This window comes from Balaenoptera musculus, chromosome 1 (genome assembly GCF_009873245.2).
Source record: "Balaenoptera musculus isolate JJ_BM4_2016_0621 chromosome 1, mBalMus1.pri.v3, whole genome shotgun sequence".
NCBI lineage: Eukaryota > Metazoa > Chordata > Mammalia > Artiodactyla > Balaenopteridae > Balaenoptera > Balaenoptera musculus.
In genome coordinates, this window is record NC_045785.1 from 180,858,258 (window position 1) to 180,875,617 (window position 17,360).

The 17,360-nt window shown below is 44.2% G+C and overlaps 1 protein-coding gene across 2 annotated transcripts in view; it reads left to right on the top strand.

Moving 5' to 3' along the window:
• The first annotated feature begins 1,810 nt into the window (after positions 1-1,810).
• NEK7 (NIMA related kinase 7) overlaps positions 1,811-17,360 on the top strand; it is a 150,087-nt gene continuing 134,537 nt past the window's right edge. For both annotated transcript variants that reach the window (XM_036848519.1, XM_036848529.1), the window contains exon 1: positions 1,811-2,087. The gene's annotated coding sequence lies outside the window, so the exon portion shown is untranslated. The remainder of the gene's footprint in view (positions 2,088-17,360) is intronic.

Genomic DNA, 17,360 nt, shown 5'->3' on the forward strand with positions numbered 1-17,360 from the left:
GCTCTGTTTTGATCCATTTCCCTATCAGTCACTGTTCATGAGGGATATGTGTCTTCCTCATACCAATGAAATGTCTGGTCCGTATCCGAATGTGTAGTTCATTTAATTAGGGCTGTTTTATTGATTATCTATCTACCTATCGACCTATGTACATGTCTAAAAGGTGGTACAAAAGATAGTTTTTAGAAACCTTAACCAGGTTGAAATGTCTTCATCCTGGGAATATCTGGTTATTTTTCCTGCCGGGTGTGCCTGTGTATAACTCAAGTGATACTGTCCTTACTTGATTGATTTTGATTTGGTGGGACTCGACAGAGCAACCTGGTTCAAATGCCAAATCATTGGCTTCATTCTTGCCCACTTTCCTACCCCAAGTTCAGTTCATTGTTAAATCTTATTGGCTGTATCTTAATATATCTGGGAAATATATATATCCCAGAAATATATCTGGGATCTGACCATTCTTATCACCTCCACTGTTAGCATGACAATTTGTCATCAGTATCTTTTACCTGATTGTTATAATAATAGTCTTTTAACTGTTTGACTAGTTTCAGCAGAGCTATTCTCTGCAAACCCAAGTCAATTTGGTCACCCTCCAATGCCTCTCCATTCATCCCCTGCTTTATTTTTTAATGAATCACCATTTGACATAGTATGCATTTATTGGCTTATTATATTATTATTACCTTTTCTACAATATAAGGTCCATGAGAGCAGGGACTTTGTGTCTTGGTAAGGGTTGTATCTTTATTCCTTAGAACAGTGTCTAGCAGGTTTATTAACACTTTATTAACCACTGAAGTCAACATCTACTATTGAGATTTTGAATTACTTTCTTTCTAAAAATAAACTTTCCAAATCTTAATTCCATAGCTTTAACATTTTAAGCATTTGAGCTATAATCTACTCATTCTTAGCTCGACTCCCTTTGGTTGGGAAGCCAAACTAGTGAACGGACCTAGGAGTAATAGCAACTCCTCAATGAGCACTTCTATGCCAGGCTCTTGTGCTTCAGCATTTTGCTGTATCTCATTTAATTCTAGCCTAGTTCTAGAGATAGGTATTATTACTATTCTCCTTTTACAGATAAAGAGACTGAGACTTGGGACAGATGAAATAACATAATACTCAAGAGTTAATAACCCCTGAGCTGAGATTACAATCAAGGTGTGGTTGACTCTATACTGCCTTCTAGCCGTGTCCTCCGGTAACGCGTGTCCAGTTATTGAAGTAGCGAAGCGGCTGAGTTCAAAGCATTCCTTCTGCAGTTCCATGTACTAGGGTTCTGCGATATAACAAATGTCCCTCCACCCCCCAAAGACTCTTAGGACCAAACCAGGTAGTTCCGCTTTCAGGAATGTCCTAAAAGCCACTGTCCTCTAAGCTGGGTCTCTTACTTTAATGTAAGTTTCTCAAGCGCAGAGGCAGTTACATCACCTAGGAAAAGACGATGGGATCAAAACGCTATGATCCAGAAGAAGAAAGCGTTGTCACCAATTCAGCTGACCGCTTGCAAATAGGGCATCTAAACATAAAGTTCTCAAAAAGCAGCCGACCCCCGGCTTGGAGGGAAGTTGGCCGGAAAGAAGGGAATAGGGTTCGGTCTGACCACAGGAGGGCTCCCCCAGACCCGCCCGGGCTCCAGCGCGGAAGTGGAGGGGGTCCCTCCGCGGAGGCCAGCGGACAGCAGATGCACCGTGCGGCCAGCGGGTGCATCGTACTGCCAGAGCAGGGCTCGGGGGCGGGGCTCGGCGTGGGGGCGGTGCCGACGCACGCCCCGCCCCCTCCTCGGGGATGCCGGGATGTTTATACTCCTGACAGCAGCGGCCGCGGGAGGAGGAGCGGGAGTCTTGGGAGGATGGGCCACCGCTAAGCTCGCGCTCCGGACGCGCCTCGCTGTGCACAGGGTGGGTCCCCGTGCCTGCAGCGTCCGCGGGGGCGGCGCGGCGGGAGGTGGCCAGCGCTCCGGGCCTAGCAGCCACAGCCCCCGGCCCAGCGGGCCTGTGCGCGGCGCCGCCTGGCCGAGCCGCCCGCCCGCCCCGGGTCCCTCGCCGGCCGGAGAACGGAGAGCTCCCCGCTTCTTGGTGAGTCGCCGCCGGTGTCTCTGGCGCGCGGGTCGGGGCCCCGCCGGCTGGGGCCGCCTGCGGGAGCCAGGCGGGAGGGGAGGTCAGGCTCGCGCGCGGCGGCCTCGGGACCCCGCCAGGGGGAGAGGAGGCTGTGCGGGGCGCGCGGCCGAGCGGGTGGGGGCTTTGGTCCGGTCGTGGGCGGTGGCGAGAGCCTTGTGCCCCGTGCGGCTCGGGCGTCCGAGGCCGCCGCTGTAACTAAGAAACTCCGCGGCCACGGCTGCGGCGCAACAGGTCTCGGTTTGGGGACCCGAGGAACTTGGCGAAGTTCCGCCTCCCGCCGCACGCTCATTGGCGGGGGCCGTTATTTATTCCACGCGGATTGGTTGGGTCCAGCTGTCAGCCGTCAGCCTCAGGCGGACTGGGCAGAGCGAACTTCTGAGGAGAGGTGGGTGGTGGGAGCCTTGCAGACCGGCCTTGAGCAGTGCGGGGAGGGTGACCGACCTGTTGGAGAGGGAGCTTTACTGGGACTCTGTCAGGACTAGGAAACGTCAGAGAGAGGGATTGCAAGGCAGTAGCGAACATTGGTGGTGATAGTGGCAATGGAAAAGAAATAAAGACATTGAACATTGAGGCCAAAGCCATAGAGGCGAGGGGGAGCGCAGAGGAGAAAGGAGAAAAGTAAGAAGACCACATTGCCCCAGGACAGGGTCAGGAAGCGAACACAACCTAGAGGAAGGATCCTACAGTGAGATTTAAGAATCCCTGTTACCTCTTTCCTATATACTGTAGGCCTTGGGAGATGATGTTTCACACAGGTGAATCTTGTTCTTGCACAGCTGCAGTCCTTGTTAGGGATAGATACTAAAAATATACTTATTTTACAGTAAGATATGTTTCCATCCTTGAGCATTGTTGGCGATGGAATTGAAAGTCAGAAACATATTGCAGAAGTGAAATGATTTTTCCCCTCCTTTGAGGCTACTGATCGTAAGGATGCAGTTGAAACGATCAGATGCCCATGGTTTGTAGAGCATTGTGTACCCATTATAATTAGAACCACTGTTTCTAATTCCTTCTCCGAGGAATTTGCAGTTTCAAGGAGTATGCACACTCCCAGCAGGCTACAGCAGTGTGTCTCGCCAGGTTGCATTACAGAATAAAGTACAGAATGTGTGTGTGAGACCCATCAGGTCTGTGCAGGAGCTTGAGCTGCTCCGGGTGTGGTCGGAGAATGGCATAGTACTTTCACTCAAAAAGTTTATGGTACGTTTGGTACTATCAGACAAACACTGAAAGGGTGAATAGTTAGACAAGAGATGCAGTTAACTCTGTTAATTCTTTGTGGCAACTCTTGCTGAATTGATGCCGAGTATTCTTGGCTGTAACGCTTGATGAAGGCCAGTGCCCCCAAAACGGTTAACATAAAGCGTAAGCAATTTCATTTCCAGAGGAAGGGATCCCTCGCTACCGTCGAGGAGATCCAGTCCACAGGTTGCTTCACTCCTAAAACCGCAGCATCCTCCGCTTGGCCCTGGACTAGGTGGGAGCTTGCTGGGGTGGGGGAGAGATGTTGGAGCTTTGAAAAACTTTGCGTCTCGGAGGCGTCAAAGGGGTAGAAACTATGGGGACGGCGGGAGGAGGGCGGCGAAACTAAAAGGCTAAGGCACCCCTAGTGGAAGCTGGTTGCTTTCCCGGGGTCTGGGGCAGCCCGGGACCTTGCAAGACGAGCGGTCCTGAGATTCGGCTCTCGTGCGGGAGGCCCCGCCCCCTTCAGACTGACGGCCCCCGCAGCCAATGCGCGGTGAGGACGGCTCTGCTCCCGCTGGAGGGCGGGCACTTCCCCCGGTCCCGGGGGCTCAAGGGAGGGGGGCGGCGTGTGGGGTAAACGGGCAAGATAAGGGGAGATTGAGAGGTAAACACGCAAAATGAGGAGAGGGCGCTTGTGAGGGAAACGCGCCAAATGAGGAGGGGGCTTGTGAGAGAAACGCGTAAAACGAGGAGGGGGTTTGTGAGAGAAACGCGTAAAACGAGGAGGGGGCTTGTGAGATGGGGGTGGGCGTGTGGGGTAAACGGGCAAGATAAGGGGAGGTTGTGAGAGAAACAGGCGTAAAATGAGGAGGGCGCAGCGGCAGGTTCCTAGGACCCCGTGGTGCTCGTCTCCTTTCAAGGTTCAGCCGCGCTTTGGACTCACCGGTTGGTGTGACTAATGGAGAGGGGGAGGGGCTCTCACAAGCCCCTTCCTCATTTTACGCGTTTCTTTCACAAGCCCCCTCCTTGTTCTTTGAAATTATCTGAAAATGAAAACCAAGAAATGTCAGAATCCCAATCCTTAAGCGTTTTTACAATTACTTGGGACTCTTCCGACAGTTGAAAAAAATTTTTTTCAGTTAAAAAAGTAACGACCGTCCCTGGAGTGCAGACTCATTTCCTAGTTTGCACTGCTGTGCTGCTCGGGGTCGTTGACTCGGGTCACACCTGCAGCGCCCTCCACGCCCTTTCCCACTCACACGTTCTCCTGGCTGGACAGTTTCAAGAGCGCTATTCCAGCCCCTAAAGCAGCACTTACTCCAAGAAGGAGGAAAGCACGCCTGGTATGATGGCCGCGTGCTGGTGGGGAGGGGAGGTTTGAGGCCTCGGGTGTTAACCTACCCGGATAATAAAACTCAGTTTTGTAGTTTCCACATGACCAGAACGCGGGTGTAGTCTGTGGGCAGGAGTATCTGATCTCATACTCCACTCCCTTCATCTTTCTGGTGGTTGCAGTTGGCAGTGTGAGGCTCTGGTTTATTGCAGACATTTAAGTGTTTTCTTCCTGACTCTTGTGCATTTACTGAAATGTAGATTTCTTTTTTTTTTTTTTTTTACTTAAGTATGTAGTCAGAGAAATCATTAGAGAGTTTTACGGTGTTTCTAGAGCCAAAAGCTGTTTTCTTTGGAACTGTCTGATATTTTAGTATCTTTCCAGTATTACTAATGTAGCCACCGTTCAAGGCATCTGGAGAGGAGAGAATAACGATTACTTAATGCAGTTTTGGAAAAGAAGTTGCTTAATTAGGTAATAGGTCCCCAAAATTCCTTTCAGGTTTTGTTTGATTTTTTTTAAAACAGGCTTTGGTATTTTAAAAATGTGCAGGGCAGCTGCATAAAGCAATACTCTGTCCACATTCCTGTTTTCATTCAAATTAATATATTTGTCCCTTCAAATATTTGCTCAAGAGTTATGTGGGTAGGTGTTTTACTACATCATTCATAAAACATGGCAGCAAACTTAGCATAATACTAAGGGTGTTTTGGAAATGACATGTATGATTAATGTTTGCTCTGAATTGCCTTACCAGCAATTACTTTATCAGCATTTCTATAAATGTATAGCAAGATGTTTTAAGAAACATTTCTTCATACTTTCGAATGTTTCAATTCATTTCTTCCTCCCTTCAATTTTATAGGGAATTTATATAATTGTAATCAAATATGTTTATTTGCAGGATAGAACGGCAGTTGAGAAATTTTGAACTTATACATAGAACTAATGTAGAACCATTCATTCTTAGAGTTATAAAACCTCTAAACTGCTGATTCCTCTTTTGGTGATTAATAGTTTGATTATCCCTGTGTATTATTTATCTTTACAGAATAAGGAAAACACTTAGAGAATATATTTCATGGTTTTTAGTGAGCAGTGGGAATGAGAAGGACAGATAGATGGTCTTGAAGCATTCCTTATTTTTTTTGAGCAGGGTAACTTCTCTTTTTTAACCTTTGTTAAAATAACAGCTGTCATACTATGTATATAATGAGCCGATACAATGAGCTGTTCGCTAATAGCTATCCAAAGTGTTAATCGGAATAGTGTGTAACTGAATGGAAGTTATTTAATTGGTCTATCAAATTTTAGAAATGTATATGTTTTCTGTTACTTAACGGAAATAGACCTTTCTGTAAACCTTGCCATTGGTCTTCTATTGATAATCAGTGGAAGTCGTTAAAGGCAGTTTTTTCACACCAGATTGCTTTTGTAGAGAACAGGGGTTCCCAGACTTTGTCTCTGAAGGATGAGAGAGTAAATGTTTCTGGCTTTGTGAGCTGTATGGGCTCTGTGACAGCTACTGCCACTGTAGCCGTGGACATACCTGAACAGGTGGGTGTGCCTGTGTTCCAGTAAAACTTTCTTCATACAGTCGGGCTGGAGGCCCAGCTCTGCCCTAGAAGGTAGTACCAAGGGCCTAAACCTGATTCTAGGATGGATGTTTGGGCTGACAGGGATTTTCCACGGCACTGTGTTCGCCTTTTCTGGTCCTTTGATCCCTTGTGACGGTCTCTTGATCTTCCCCAGTCCTCTCAGAATAACGCCCAGTTATTCATTGCCAAATTTTGTGTTTAATCTCAGAGGCCTCATAAATATATCAGCCTCTTTCAGATTTATTCACGTTTTCAGGGATTTCTGTCATTCTTTGCCTCGGGGGGATCCCACACCCATCCTGTGATGTCGAGTGGATTTGCCCTCTCTCCAGCTTCCTTCTTGTTGCTAAGCCAAGATGGACTCTGATGTCAGACATTCTTTGCTTGATTGACTGATAGCCCTAGAAGGAATGTGCTTTGCTGTGTTTCTTTAACTAGTAGTTTTCGTTCTAAGTCGACTGGAGTGACTGCTTTTGCCGCTGTGAGAGAGAATTTCTGGCATGAGCAAGAGGGTGCACAGATTTTTTTTTCCTGTTAGAAAAATTGACAAAGTCTTTTTTTTTTTGGCATTCTAATTTAATCATTTTATTTAGCTTTTTATTTATTTATTTATTGACTAAGTCTTTTATAAAAGACTTTTTTTTCCAGTAAAAAAAAAAAAATTCTAAAAAGGGCCTGCATTTGTAAGGAGAGGCTATAGTCACGGCGTTTGTGGCCTGGGGGTACTTGCGGGGTCCCTGCCTCTTTGCTCTCAGTAGAGTTGGCTGTGGCTGACCTGGTTGCAGCTGCTGAGAAGCGGCTGAGTGGAATGGAAGAGGCAACAGTTTTGAGCTTACACAGTAGGACTTCCCAGTCCTAGCCAGGAGTGGGTTCTGGGTGGGCCGAAATATTGACACCTCGGGGCGGGGCCTGGGGCTTTGGAGCTTCAGGGCTAGTTGCCACCGGCTGCTACCAGCCTCTTCTCTTTGTGTGACCTTGCTGCACAAATATCATTTTCTGTGTTTACCGTGATGTGAAAAAGACTAAGGCCCAGGCTCCTCTCCTACCCTCTGACCTTGCTTGAGTTACTTGATTTGTTCAGACCGTAGTTTTCTCAGCTTAGGTCACATTGCTTTGAGGAGTAAATAACAACGTCTTTGTAGAAGTAGGGTAGTAGGCTCAGTGAATGTTAGTTTCATTTCACCTCTTTCTCTATTCTTAGGACATTTTGTGGTGGGAAACACATGTCTTCTCAGTTTCTTCTGATGCAGGCCCTGCTGCCCAGCTTTATCTGAAGAGGCTCCTACCCAGCTCTGCTGCCATTTCTACTTTCTCTGCCTTAGTCATTCTTCCCTTTTGCCCTGCGATTTCCATATTTATAATTTAATTGTTCCCAGCACGAGTTAATGTTTTTACTGAACTTTGCGGGGAAAGAACAGTCATCCTTAGTTCCTCAGGTAGAAAAAGCCACAAGAGCCTTGGGGGTTATATTTTGCACAACAAAAAAAGTGAGAGTTGCAGAAAGATACTTAAATACTGATTCAAAAATGGAAAAAATTAGAATATTCTTTCTAGTGTGCTTCCAGTTCTGTTTTTTTTATTGTTAAGATAGTTTTCTCATATTCTCATATTTAACTGGCAAATTACTCTAATTTTTTTGTGGTTGTAACCATAGCAAAGCCACATATCCTCTATTATATTATGATTGGAAAAATGGAACAGTTAGACATGTTTATGAAAAATTGTTATACCTCTAAAATGTAAGGAGTTGCCAGTCTTCCATTGCCTTTTATATCTAACTGTTGAACCCTATAGTAAAATAATGGGATATGTTTGCATACTGTCATAAAGATACCCAGAACTGGACAATAGGTAATTTATTTCAGCCAAATAGCTTGTCCTTATTTCAAATAGTTTACTTCTAAGCATGGTTTGTTATTTAACAAATACAGGTAAATTGAAAGACATTATACAAGAAGAATGTTTATTGTTGGATTGATTTTATAGGAATAAATTGATGTTTATTCTCAATTTTTTATGGTAACCTACAAATTCACTTCTTTTGTGTGTGTTTTTTTTTTTAAACAGTCTTTGGTATTTAGACACATTTAGAATAGCATAGTAGCAGGTGAGGTATTCAGTGAAAAATGGCATTTTTTAAAACATTTTTAATATACACCTGAAATAAAGTTTTAATGAAGTTTCTACATTTGATAAATATTTTGGTTGTTGAATGGCATATTGTTTTCAACTTCACTTTGTCATTTTGTGACCTAGAGTGTTCAAAGTATCAGCTGTTGATGAAGAGTTGTATTTTATTAGGTGCTTCTCCCACTGCTCTTCTAATCATTCTCATCGTTCTCTCCCTCTCTCTTTTAAGTAGGAAGGAATTTATTACACCATGTTTAATAGTATTTGGTGGCTGGGAGGGAGTCTGAGCTTCTAGCAAAGTTTCCCAATACCGGGCCACCAAGGGAGTTGCTGCCTCTTTCGTGATCAGAAAGCCACCAGCCTGGGACTACACAGCCACTGCCCACGATGGCGCTGCTATTCTGGGCGCCCTTGACTGCTACGGTCCAGGTGATGGATGCTCTGGGTTTGGTACTTAACACCTCCTGTATTGGTTTCCCAGGGCTTCCCCAACAAATTACCACAAACTGGGTGGCTTAAAACAACAGAAGTTTACGCTCACAGTTCTGAAGGTCAGAAGTCAGAAATCAAATTGGCCCCAGGGCTGTGCTCTCCGTGCAGGCTCCTGGGAGAACATGCCCCATGCCTTTCTCTCAGCCTCTGTGTTGGTGGCCGTCCTGGACGCTCCTTGGCTGATAGGTGCACCACTCCAGTCTCTGCCTGTGTCAGGTGGCCTTCTTCCTGTGTCTCCTCCCTCCTCTTCTTAAAAGCACACCAGTCTTAACTGGATTAGGGTCACCTCATGACCTCATCTTTACTTCTATTCACTTACACTTAAAATTTAACAAGCAAAATCTGTACTTTTTTTTTTTTCCCCCCCAGATTCTTCACCACACAAGAGATTTTTAGATTTCTGGTCTTTCTGTTCTGAACAGAATATTTTAAGGTTGTACAGAGATTGTACCTGAGAGATAAAGGTACCCAGGTTATCCTGTACATATGTCATCTGCAGTTTGTATTTTATACTACTACAGAACAGCTGTTCCAAAATCACATTTTCCATTCACCATTATTTTGTAGTTTCCCTTAGGAGACCTTAAGTACGTAATTCACTAAATCAAATACTTTCAGAACTGGAAGGAAACTTATAAATTGTCTAAACTGGCATTTTCATTTAATGTGAGAATAAACTGAAACTCAAGGATGTGAATTTGCTAATCCACATTCCACTAGATTCCTTAATAGTCCATATTGCCTTGTGTGTTACCTTTGTCATGCTCTTGGTAGTAGGCGTGGTGTTTTGTTTTCACTTGCTTGAATTAGCAGTCTTGTTGCATTCACAGTACGTGCTCAAAAAAGACTTGAGGATAGAGTGACATTGCACCTCTGATTGCCCATATCAGGGCCTTGATTCAAGTCAGCAAATATTCGAGAGCCCAGCTGTGTAGTGGGGAAGTATTTCTGTTGCCTCTAGAATGAGGAACGTTAGGGTATGTTGCTATATTCTTACTATGAAATAGGATCAAAGAAGAAGAAATTCCTGTTATGGAGGCCAGTGCTAGGAAAGAGTCCTTAGTTAGAGGTGGTAGATAGATAGTAAAGGCCAGAAAGCTCCTGGGTGATCACAGGGTTGTTTGGTCAGTATTTCATAAATACACATTTCATTATATTAGATACCTTGATTCATGAGGGCCAGGCTTCATTGTTGTTTGTCATTTTGCTGTATTGACAATAACTTACGTGTCCTTGTTGCTTCTTGGACAGTATGTATGACTGAAATGTTTGGCAACCCCACTGACCAGTTTCTCCCGTTAATTTCTTCTTTTGCCGTGATTCAGAGATCATGATGGGCTGTTTCCTTTTTCTCTGTAGCCATGCCTCTCTCTTAAGTTGGTTCTCATTTGTTTATTATATGTGTTCCCTGTTTCAGTGAAAATCCTATCTTACAAAGCAGTTATTAGAGATTAATCAAATCAATCCTAAAGGATTTATCTTACGATTCCTTGAAATAGTTATATCTATTTGTACATTGAAAATAATTTTTAGAAAACTTGTATAGCTGTTCAAGAATACATGGTGACCTTCTTGCCATCACCGTGGTAGGCTGTATTTTCAAAGCATTTGTCTTATTACTGTGTTTCTCAAACTATGGTCCTTAGAATGCCTGTGTCAGAGACACTGATTTGATACGTACAAGCACTGGCATTTAAAAGCAAGTACCCCAGATGGTTGTTATACACAGATTGGAAAGCTGCTGGTCTCTGATGTAGTGCAAGTGATTTTAATGGAGGTGTTCCTCAGGCAACAGTAAGAAATGCCACATGGCCTTTTTAAAAAAGATTTTTTCATTTAAAAAATTATTTATGATGGAAGTCCATCCCTACTGCTACCATCATTTCTCGCTGAGGGTGTGCGGCCCTGGGAGTAGTTCACGCTTAGTAATCAGACCCTTCTAGCATATGTAGCCAATGTCTCAGCTCAGCTGGTGGCCAGGTATTACTGAAATCAGTGTTATAAATCAATTAAAATAAATTAGATAAATACATATAACTGTAAATAAGAATTGAGTAATAATAGAAGAGAAAATGCCACTTCAAACTAGCGAAAGAAAATAGTACATCTAAGTGTTAATTTTAGTTCTGTCCCAACCAAACGGTCCCTCTTGAGTGTACTGCTTATGCTGTGTGCTGTTCTCACCATTTTTGGCATTTTTTAGGGTATTTTTCTCAGCTGGGTGTGAAAGCTTACCACTTCCTTACCCCCGAGATGGTTTGCATTTTGCTTAAGGGCAAAGCCCTTAGCTTGGCAGCAGAGATTTTGCCTCCGGGCCCCAAGGCCCGAGCTCTACCTGCAGTTCTCTCTCTCACTCCTGGGCTTGACTTTGCCAGGCTCTCCTGTCCTGCTTATCTGGCCGAGCTGGAAAGTGTTCGGGAACAGCGTGATGACAGCGTGATGACTAACCTGTTCCTTTTTCCATCGATAACAAGGGACTGGTTCTCGAGTCCTTTCTAGCTGCCCTCCTTGTCCCAGATACAGGCCTTAACATGTAAGTATGTTCTTTACTTAAGCAAGCCTATGTGGCCATTTTAAAACTACTTTCTATCAGTGATTTTTTGTTTACCTTTTTCTTTAATTAATTTGGAGTGTATCAATAAATTCAGGCCCTTTTTGTTTATCACCATTTCTACACCCACCTTAAAAAAAAAATATATATATATATATATATATATATACACATATACATATGTAGATCATAAATAATGTAAGAAGAGACAGCTTGACAAAGAAGGTTTTGAAGTCCTGGATCGAGTCCAGGTTCATTTTTGTACATTTTCAAAGGCCAAGCACAGGGTCTTAGGGTGAGTTAAATTAATATCCACAGAACTCAGTTTAAGAGTTGAGTGTCTGGCTTAGGAGAGAGATCACTGGGAGTGTGATTAATGGTTCAGTGAATAAAAAGGAGCCTGGGCTGCGACGACGTGCTCAGGTTGCCAGGGCACCCTGTCTCCCGGGGTGTGGTCCCTGCAGGGCGCGCTGCAGTTCCTAGGCCTTTTTTGTGCACGAGCTGGGTTGTCAGCCTCTGAATGGCAGTGTTTCCAGAGTAAGACCCAAACGAACATCCATTTTTCTTCACTGTGAAGTTTGTGGGGTATTTGCATATGCATTTTGAGACCGTTGGGAAGATGATCCAATCGGCTGCACAGCGTTTGATGTTAAACTTAGTTTCGAATCAAGGCCAGCTTTCTCTGAATTTGGGAGGCACACCTGCGTGCAAGCAGAGGGGCAGGCCATTTGCTCCCTGGAGACCTGCAGCGGCTGTAAGGATGAGTCTGCGTCTCTTCCCGTTATGCCCCTCCTTTCCCCATTTGTTCCTTTACTGTTCTCCCCACTCTCCTCCTGGGTCCCACCAGTGCACAGGTGGAAGAAAGAAATTTGGGGGTATTGGGAAGTAGCCCACAGTGAGTAGACGAATAATCTAAACAAAGATCTGTCTTTATGCTTTTAAAACTCCGTTTTGATTAATTGCAGAAGATGGGAGACAGGCGTGAGCAGTATTATCTGTATGCTCACTCCCGGCTCACCCGTTTTTAACAGCTCTGTATCGGGACCTCTGTCTTCAGCCTCAACCCTGACCTGCCTTTCCAGATTCACGTCTTTGTTCTCCCCCAGATGTTGGTCCCATCTGACAACTTACCATTTTTCGATAAATTTTGTGCCCTTTCTGGCCTCTCTGCTTTATCTTTATGCTTTTCTAGCTGCTTTTAATGTCCATTTTTTTATGCTTCAGCTGTTCAATCTCAGTGATTAAAAATCATCTTTATCCTTTAAAACTCTGCTCAAATGTTGTACAAAAAGTACAAAGAAATCTTTCTTCTGCTTCTTTAGGCCTTTAGTGCTTATCGACTCTCCCCGTAGTTGTACTTGTCTTAGCTTCCTCCCTGGAATATATGCTTCTGGAAGGTGTGAATCATGTCCTGTACATATTTGTGTTTCCTGCAGGGCCTGGGACCATTCTTGTCAGAACTGGCCATTCAGGGGATGGCAGACGGCTGCATGCCAGAGCCTCTATGGGGCAGAAGGTCTGGGTAGATACTAGTAGTGAGGGAGCGTCCAGGACAGTTGAGCAGTTGACTTCAGGGACGTGTAGGGTGAATGGCAGACACAGGGGCCCACGGGGCGTGGTGTGAGGGAGGTTTACCCCGTGCAGTGGGTAAAGGTCTGACCTGGGCTTGGCGTCTGAACTCTGAATTTCTGAAAGATCTCAGAGTGCGGTGAGGTGGGAACCAGGACTGGGAAAAAACAGGAGTATGCCAGACATGAAGTTGGTGGGGATGGGGAGGGGGGTGGAGTCAGGACAGAGACCAGTTGGGTGATTAGGTATAAATTAGAGGCTTGGGCAACAAGGAACAAAGTAAGAACTGAGCTCCTCTAATTAGGACGTACATTAAAACAGGACCAGGAGTCAGATGACATTGATTTGAACCTGACTTACTAAGATGTTCACTAGGTATCCTTATGTTTCCCATCCTTAGAGGCTAGCCCATTCCTAGTTCAAGGTAAGTGGTTTGGCTTTTCTGTAAAGGGGAAGGAACCTCTCTCTGCCCATAGAAGGTGCTTACTGTATGTATTTGCCAAATGAATTCCAGTATGATGTTCTAATAATCCCCTCATGGAGAAAATGTTGAACTAAGTTATTCCCTCCTTCTTAGGAATAATTACTAATTTGAATTGATGGAAAATTATCATTTGATTTGTGTTCATCAAATGCTGACATAGTAAAAAGTTGTTCCACTTCAAAACAGATACGTTTTATTTAGTATCTTTTCATATTTTTCATTGCTAGAAGTTTAAAAGAACAATCAAAATGTCAATAATTATTTTTAAAAACATTTAAAGGCCAAGCCAGATGGACCAGAAATACATTGTATATTCATGAACTCAAGAAGAAGCACATAGGCAATTAACCTGGGAAGGTACCACCTTATCAAAGGTCTTGAGTACTGTGCTCAGAAGATTGACCCTTTCCTCTCCTGTGATGTGATTATAAAGAGTTACTTGTACCTTTATGGTTTAAAGTTTTGTTTTTAATAGGGGTAAAAGCTATAGTGCTTTGATACTTCTTTATTTGGTTCTTAGTTAATGGCAGGTCAGGAACTAGCATCAAAATAGAATCAAGGTTATTATAAAGGGGACCTCAGATATATTTGTTAAAAAAATGTATTAAGTTGAGTTTGGTTTACGAGATGTATGAAGAAATTTAGTTTATATTTGAAAATCCAGACTTAAGTGATCCTATACTATACTTTAAAATTACCAAGAAAAAAGTAAGATTGCCAAGAAGAAGTGCTATTTCTTTCTTTCTTTTTTTTTAAAAATAGATTCCCCCTTTAGCGTCCTCTAACTTTTCTCCCCTTTTAAAATTTAGGATTAAGTTAAATCTATTTGTTTGTCTATCTACCTATTGATTCATTTTTTAAAGAAACACCTCCAACACCTTCTACCTGTTTCTAGGTAGGTTTTTCCCTTGTTTAAAATCCTTCAACTATTGTCTTGAATAATTTCCAATCCCTTAGTCTCCTAACTGCGGTTTGGGCGTTGGTGCTCCCTCTGCTGCGTCCTTAGCTCCTGTGTTCCTGCCCTGCTTGTGGTGGCCCCGCTCTCCCTGCGTCAGTCGGCACGTCCCCGTCCTCTGCCCGGCCAGCTCGCACAGTTCCTTCAGACGCACCTGGGTGTTTTCTCTGCAGGGCTGGCCTGGCTGCCAGGCTACCTGGGCATCCTGCCCGTCAGCCCTTGTCCTGGCAGTCCCTGCCACGGCGTCCGGCGGAATACTTGTTTCCTGATACTGCAAAGTCTGTTTCTTTATGTCTCGCCTGCGAATAACTTGATGGATCGCAATTGCCTCGGTGCTTTTTGTATTCCCAGCAACTGGGAGACACGTTGGCTGTGGTCAAAAAGTGGCTGAGTGAGTTTTGGAGAAGATAAGGAAGCAAGCGGACGGGCGTCCGGGATGGGCCACAGTCACGGCAGAGGGTCTGGGTAGGTGATATTGTCCTTTATCTCCAGTTCCAGCACTTTTTTCTCCCTACCCCTGTCCCCCACCTTTGAGTAGCTGTGGCTCTTTATTGAAATGGGATGAAATAAAGACATTAGAGACTTCACTTTCTTGCAGATTCTTAGGATGTTTTATTTGTGTCCTGGTGTTTGCTGCCTCATTGAAGGCAGGGGTTTAGATGTCTTTGACTAAGCGTGAAGAGTTTATTCATCTCTCTGTTAGGTTTTCTAATTCTTTTGCAGTTGTGACTGTCTCTGTCCTCCTTCATAAGCAGAAGGAGTGTGATCGTGGGGGTCAGGAGGACAAACTTTGTCTCGTATGGTTTTGGAGGCCTTCTCAGAGCTCTATACAGAATACGCTTACCGCTGGTCTGCCCTTGTCACTGCGGCGCCAAGATGTCCTCCCACGCGGGGCACCATCAAATCAGTGACTGTCAGAAGGGCGCAGATCCCTCCTGTTGGCTTGGGAAGGGAAAGTGGAAATACTCTAAGATACAAGGAAATACACGTTTTGCCTTAGTTTTAGATAAAGTTATCATAGTGCCTAATGCTGAAGAACAAAGGAGAAGAAATATTAACCATATCAGCGTAGAGTTCAGAGTCCTGCTGTTTACGCCGAGAGTACAGAACGCTTCCTCCGTCCTCATTCAATGTGCATTCGTCAGAACTACCCGAGTGAAGAACAGACATGGCTTCTCGGTGGGGCGGGGGTGGGGAACGCCTCACGTGGAGCTTGGATGCCTGTGGGACGCCCGCATGGCCTGTCTAGTAGGTAGCTGGTGGTTGCGTGTGGCTTGAACACCGCAGAGCAGTCCGGCTGGGGAGCAGCTCTGGGGTCATCAGCATGGAAGGTGGAAGCAGGTGAGCATGTCTGGGGAAGGTGTGTCAGGGCCTGTCCAGCCTTCCTCACGTACAAGGGCAGTTTCACTAAAAGGTAAGTAAATACTCAGTGAATCCTGGGAGAAATTAAAAGTTAACTTCTGTGTTGCTACCCGACTTTAGCTGTAAGTATGACATGTAAGGTGTTTCTTGTGAAGACCCAAATAAGGCTGTTTCCATCCTTAATAAATCTGTGCTTTTAAAGCCTCTTACTGTTTGCCATTTTTGTAAGATTTTATCAGTTCTTTAGTCAGAGGAATGGACTTTTGCAGAGTCAGAAGGTTTCTGAAAACAAAACTGAAGTAGATGTCAATTATATAATTCCATTTTGAGGGTAAGTCTGTAATCACTACTCATTAGATGTTCAGTTTTTTCCGTGAGTCCTTTATGTTTAAAGTCTCCCGTGCAGTCCTAGGTAGCTTCCTCAGCATAACATGTTTGTTATTCCCACTATTAATTTACAACAGGCATCCTTATTCTTTGGATAGTATCTTCATAAAATCGTAGTTTCACATGATAAGTGTGCCAGAGAAAGTACATTTGTTTCTAGTGAATGTAAAGGTTTGGCGTGATTTGTCGTGCGTGTTGAGAAGAGCAGGGGGGACTGCACCGCGGTGCAGGCAGGAGGGACATGACTGGGCAGAGTTTGCTGAGAGAGTCTGCCCAGCAGCTGCCTTGCTCAACGCCACAGAATCCGTTCAAAGACTTGTTCGGTTCTGTGGTGTGAAGAAGACTGTAACAGCGGTCGAATGTAGTTCCTCAGAAGGTAACTTTTAAAACAAAGTATAGCCATGATTTACGTAAGTTTGTTGAGAAATCTTTTTATTAAAAGCTAGGACAGTTTTGTGTGACTATGAGTCAGTGGCTTTTCCTGCTTTGCTTTTTGTCCCTTCTTTCTTAATTTTCTGTTAACTTTCATTGCATTAGAAGTCTGTGCACAGTAAAAAGGCGGTCAAGCAGCCAAGAGGTCTAATTATTCTTCTTCTTTCTGTTTTTGAGGGGTGAGGGTGGGCAGGAGGGGGCAAGGCAGGAGTTTTCATAGAAGTAGGGTAACACATTCAGTTTGCTTTGCTAGACGCTGATTGTGTCCTACTAACCTAATTGTCCCTTAGATAGACTCTGTTGTTACGACTAACTCAGGTCGTGAGAATGTCGTGGGGCCCTGGGTGTGGGTCAGTGGAGAAGATCCCTGGCAGGGATGTGGGGAGACCCGGCTGGGAGTCCTGCCTTTACCACTGGGCTGTAGGGCTCCTTTCCTTGCCTGGTGTTTAGGAACATCAAAGGAAGGAAGTGATAGGACATCTTTTAAAACCACTTCATAGTTTACTGTAAACTAGCCTGGAAAGAAACGAGGGTTTTGCAAGTTCAGGAATAATCAGAATATAGAGCAGTGTCTTTGGTAGAGCACATGTGCTAATAAACAAATGAAGAAACAGCAGTTTATAAGCTTTTTTTAAATAAAGACAAAATGTAAAATTTGTGTTAATTCAGAAACATCTATTAAATTTTTCCTTTATTTAAATAAGTTTTTTATTTTTTTGTGATGATTTTTTGGTTAGTGAGTGCTTGTTA